Below are 6,045 nucleotides of genomic sequence, written 5' to 3' on the forward strand. Positions count from 1 at the left end.
TAGACATAGCAACTAAGTAACCTGTGCAGGGGTTACACCGTTCAACAGCTTGCAAGGCTGATTCCTCTCTCTCTCTCTCTCTCTCTCTCTCTCTCATACACACACACACACGCATATACACACACACACATGCACACACACACACACACACACACACACACACACACACACATGCACACACACACACACACACACACACACACACACACACACACACACACGCGCGCACACACACCCACACACACAGTCTCTTACCCCTACCACCTCAGCTCAAAACTTCATGCAGTGTAGCTAATGAAGAAAGAATTGAAGAAAACGAGTTTTTGAATTGGGATCAACAGAATGAGCTGAACCGACATTCCACAAATGCTTTAGTGTATTCAAAAACGAGCGGATACTAACAGCAATTCTACAACTATTGGCGTTTCGACCCATATTTAGAAAAAGAGCGTTCCGTACATGACAGTATTGGTGGTGTGCGGACTGATTGGACAATGGTGGCCGAACTGACTACGAATCAGTACGAACGACTACAATCCAGCTGAATGAAATCCAGTCGCGTCATTCCAGTTTGCGCCGTGCACCGTTTTGCAGGCCAGTGTTTTCAGTTCTAGGGCTGTGTGACGCGAGGCACATACTTGAGTGACGTGACTGGATTCCATTGAGCAGCGCTGTAGTTCTTGCTGCCACGCACGGTCTAGGATTGCGGATACGCTGGCAATGAACACATGGGCGACGAATGGCCTGCATGCGCCGTGATAAATAGTGGAGCAGGAATCCAGCCATAATAAATAGAATTTATGAGAACTTGAATACGGTGATTGAACGCCTTTAGCATATACGGCACTGACATAGATCGGTTTCACCAGCATGCGAATCGAGATTAAGGCATCGGTCCCGTTGGCCGTGCAGCTAAAGCAGTAGCGATCGGATGCCGCTCGTGCGGTGAATTCCTCCTGCTGCCTCCATTCCGGGACGTCTATCGTTTGGGAGGCGTTAGGAGTTTGGTTATGTCGTTGACTTTCTCATTGTATATCTCGAGATCCTGCTGGCTGGGTGGGTCCCAGAGATCCATTCCCAGTGGCCACGTCACGTCGCCCGTTTTGAAATCGTATGCAAATGACGCCAGCTGCTGCTTGGTGTTTACCTGTGGCTGACGACGCCTGCATTGGTCGAGTCCCGGCTTGCTACTTGGAGCCGTCTTTGCCAGCAGAGTACGCATAATACCGATGCCGAGACCGCAGCTGACGATGGCAAGGCAGGCCACGCCGAATCCCGTCGTCTCCACGAGCGGACGGTCGAGCAACGAACCAGTTAGGAATGCTGCTGATCCCATGGCAAACAGTACCATGCCAGCCGCTACAAGTGTATTGGATGCATTATTGTCTAGAGCATTTGCAGCGAAAAAAATCAAATGACATTGCAAACACAGGACACAAATTGTTGCTCTTCTGACACAGAAATACACCTATTGTACGTGCTCAATCTGCGTGTATATTCTGCCCAGTGTCACGATTCAAGATTGCCTGCGCATTCGGCAGATTCTGGTGTGACACAGAAGTATTTGTGGCATCATGAAGTATTTGTAGCATCAAACCAGACACGGTAAATCTGCTTCCCTGAGCTCCCGTGACACTTCTGGGAACACACACCCAAGTATGTGGTTCATGCAATCTGTGGATTTCGGTGAAAACCTGAAAATTCATGTGGGGCTCAATCTGCGAATTTTGTTGAGAATCATTTTAGAGCACAGCGATTCCATGTGCGGCGCAATCTGTGGATTTCGTTGAAAAACATGACGAGCACAGCGAATCCATGTAGGTGCAATCTTCAATGAACTCGTTTATATGGAAATTCCCAGACTGCAAAACTCTGCATGAATCTGTTGGGAATCCTAAGAAAATTCCCTGCTCCATCTGTAAACTCCCGGAATGCACAAGCAATCATTGTCTGCACAATCTGAGAACTGTGCGGAACATATACACACACGAAGAACCAGTAGCTGGCAACAGTATCACGGGGCAAAGGAATGCGTTGCACTATTCGGAAGCCAGCGAATATTTTAAGGAATTCAAGGGTCCAAAACATCAGATAAGGGCACTTTCGTGAACAATCAAAGTAAAAAAGCAAAGCAGATTTTCGGTCGGTTTGTCGGCACGACAGAGCTTTTCTGGAAAATGGGGACAAGCGACGGCCCTGCTCTGTTTTTTGTTTGCTTTTGTCACGCCTTTATAGTCGTCTGGTTGTCCGTCATTTTCCGGCACATCTTTTCAATCTTTTCATAGGCAGGCAGGCTCAGTTGGTTGGTCAAAGACCATGATTGAGATACGAGAGGAACCTGGTTGAAGTCCGACCTGGGAACGGCTTTTTCCAGCCATGCTGCTACCCACAGTCAACTGAGAACTTGTGTCCATGCACAAGGGGTACTTGGTCCGACCTATTAAAATGTGGGCTTTGTTTCAAAACTCAAGCCTATGTCCAAAGGAGCACCTGTACTAAAAAATCGACCAAGAGACGATAGATAGATAACTACTGTGTCGTTTCTTGGCCTGACCTTCTAGTTTTCATCTCTGCTGGTGTCTCAGGGCGCTTCTTCAAGTGCGTCAACCTGCAAAACGTCGACATATTTTTCATCTCCTCCAAGCTACACTGCGCTTCCTTGATTTTTTCACTCCATAGGCACGATTTAGACGATCGACTTCGCCTCCTCCTCGTGCAGTACGACTGCCAGAATGGTGGCTGTAGGTATTTTCGCCTGACGCTCCCACGACCCTTTCAAATGAGGCGAACAAGTAAACCACCACGCATAAAAAAATCACTTCTCATCACCGTGTGCCGCGCGTGTCTGATCTGTGTCGACATGACTGTCACACAGTCAGCTGCATCAGACCATGCGTGCTCTTCCCTGCCTGTTTCACGAAACCCCTGGCCCCGGAGACTGGCGATCTTGTGACGCATCGCGATCGCGGCTCCGAGGAGTCGGCGAGGACTCCGCACCATTCACGTATTCACCCTTTCTGCGCTTCAGTTTTCCAGCCAGGTTGTCGCCAGAAAGTCGACCTCAAGGGCGGTTGTTTATGTCGATCAACTTCTCGACGATCTCTTCTGTGCTCTTGATTCGTCGGCCGCCACATCGTGAACGAATGCGAGAGAGATCAGCACAAACTGGACGGCGCGATGCAGTTGCTTTCTGCACGAGTTTCTGGATGACGCATTTGCTGAACTTGATTCTTCCAAGGAAACAGCGACTGCAGCGATTTCAATCCGCCAGGAAGCACTCGAGAACGATCGCCCGGAGTTTCTGGTACTCCGTGACAATTCCCCATCGCAGTGGGGTGTTGATTTCAGCACCAGACCTTCTCTGTGTTGCGCGAGAAGCAACAGGAGTCCTCTGACGACAAAATTTGCACGCAAAATGCTCGAGTCGACTAGGATCCTGAGACGCTGCCTCCTTTGGGGTTGGAGCCATTTCTTCTTCAACATCACAAATCGACAACTGAAGGATAGTATTAGGCACCTGGAAAGTTTGTTCCGTCCTGAGATTATTTGAATTTGTTTGGCTGACGTTCGAAGTGAAACGCACATTCTAATAAGTCGGACCAAGTACATGGATGCGGCTAATGGGGTCTTTCTCGGCACTTTTGCCATTGGTTGTGAGACTTATCCACTCACCCCCACCGTTAGGCATTGCATCTGCCGCTTGGGTTTACCAGGTGTTAACGGCCTTCGGGAACGGACACGATAATTCACTTCTTTTTTTTCTTGTTTTCATTCACTGAAATAACCTCAGCAACATTTCAGTCATGGCTTTGTTATTATCTGTGGAAGCTTTCTGTTTGGCTTACTTCAGTGTCAGCTCCAAATCTTCTTTATCCAGATTTGTTCAAAAAATGTAATATCCCCTGTCGAAACACAATAGAATTCATTGAAATAATATTTCTCGGGAATAGATTTCAAGTAAAATTATGGTCTCCGTTTCGGGGGGAACTAACGACGGGCGCTTACACCCGGGAAACCCAGCAGCAGATGTAGCGCCAAGCGGGGGGGGGGGGGGTCTTAGAACCCCTGGCACAAGTGCCTAAAATATCATTCGCCGCATTTATGTACGTCTTGTGCCTGGCCAAAAGTCCCAGTTGACTGTGAGTAGTAGCATGGTTGGAAAACCTGTCCAAGACAGGACAAGAACCAGGCCACGGGCATTGAATTGTCCTTTCCTTGTGTAGTCGTCGGCAAATTGAGCCCTATACGGACGGAAAATAACGTTCATATGGTACACCTCCTTGAATGTACAGTAAAACCTGTAACTAAAGACCACCGTGACTAGCGACCAACCTGGTACTACAGTAAAACCTGTAACTAAAGACCACCGTGACTAGCGACCAGCCTGCTACTACAGTAAAACCTGTAACTAAAGACCACCGTGAAGAGCGAACAGCCTGGTACTACAGACCACTTCGACAGGCACGGACGGTGTCACATTCATTGTGGTTGTGCGGTGCAAACCTCTAACTAAGGACCACCTGCCACTAAAGACCGCTTTCTCCGGTCCCAAGGGGTGGTCGTTAGCCACAAGCTTTACTGTACTATTTTGAGGACCCTGAGAATCCTCTGCAAGTCCCATAACCTTTAACCCTTTCAGTGCCAAGGACGAGATAACTCGTCCTACAGACCCCCACGCGATTGGCTAAGGACGAGATATCTCGTCCTCGTAGTGCGCACTACTATATCTTACCGGCCATGCACTACAATCTAGCTTGGCCGATTGTGGCTCTTCGAGGGGAAACTAGGGGTTTTCCCCTACTGAATAAGACCTCACTCGCCGTGTTTGAGTAAGTAAGGGCACGGGAGTATACTTTCAGAGCGCTCGGGCGAAAACATATTTCGATTCAGAAACAATTAGAATGACGGAACGTACTTCAGGTCTCTCTAGCTGTCTCTCAGACACGGCGAGTCGCCGCATGTCGGCTGAAGAGGTGCTCCAGTCCATCATGGACTCGGACATTGATGACTGGAGCTGCGATAGTGAAGGCGATGACTCGGATGCGGACATAGCCGTCCGCGATCGTGACGGAACAAATTTCGCGGACAAGTCCGCCGTGGTCGATGTCGTACCTACTGCCGTGGTCGCCTTGGACGGCCCTGAGGATATCGGAGATGTCGATGTCGACTTTGAGCGGGGCGCAGCAGCACAAGCTACGCCAGCGAGGGACAACAAGTGGGTTTTGAGTTGATACGACTAATTTGGAAAAAAAATCAGATTTTTTATGAAAATGGCCTGGCCAACAGCGTACATCTGCCCTGGCACTGAAAGGGTTAATGCACTGGACTTCGGCTATAGAGTACAGATTTGTATGTCCCGACTGGACGTAAGTTTCAGCACACTAGTGCTTGTCATGGCTAACCAGTTCTGACCCCCCCCCCCTCCTCTCCCTTTGCTTCTTAAAGGTTGTCGAAAACAATGTGTTGTCTGTGAAACGAACATTGCTCACTTGGAGGGGGGGGGGGGGTGAGCCAAAATTTGAAGTCGACCATCAACGTATATGTATAAAGAGTCTAGCCGCGATTTGCGTTGTCCAGCATAGCCAGCTGCCTTCATCGGGGGAGGGGGTCCAGTATGTTCGTTAAACTTCGTGAAACAAATGGGACGACGGAATACTCATGCCACAACCCCCTTCGTTTGCACCGTTCCAACAAAATACATCCCTGCTCACACCCTGCTCAGGTAGCAAAGAAACGCTACACCAGAATAGTTAGACTCACTGCAAATACAGCTCAGCTTCTCCATTGCATCTCAGTTGATGTTCCCACGGTTACACGTGTGGTTGCTGTGCTGTACCCATAACAAACAATGTGGAAATGTGACGTGTTTAGAAGAGCATAAAAAAAGTAGCTTTGCAGACAACACTAGGCTTCGGCGGATAACACCCGAGAATTTTAAAAAATTAAAAAAGAGAGGACCACAGTCCTTGGCTCTCCGTCCGAGTTTAATATTAATAATTCCGATTTTTCATAATGGTCGCAGTCCACTACAGTTTTGTGTTGACT

The 6,045-nt window shown here is 48.6% G+C and overlaps 1 long non-coding RNA gene across 1 annotated transcript; it reads right to left on the reverse strand.

The window, feature by feature from the left end:
* Positions 1–328: 328 nt before the first annotated feature.
* LOC135824619 (uncharacterized) lies at positions 329–5,835 on the reverse strand. Its single transcript, XR_010554888.1, has 2 exons — positions 5,761–5,835; positions 329–1,386 (listed from the first exon to the last, which is right to left on the reverse strand). It is a non-coding gene; the product is annotated as an uncharacterized LOC135824619 (long non-coding RNA).
* Positions 5,836–6,045: the final 210 nt, after the last annotated feature.

Source organism: Sycon ciliatum, chromosome 9, assembly GCF_964019385.1.
Source record: "Sycon ciliatum chromosome 9, ocSycCili1.1, whole genome shotgun sequence".
NCBI classification, from domain to species: domain Eukaryota; kingdom Metazoa; phylum Porifera; class Calcarea; order Leucosolenida; family Sycettidae; genus Sycon; species Sycon ciliatum.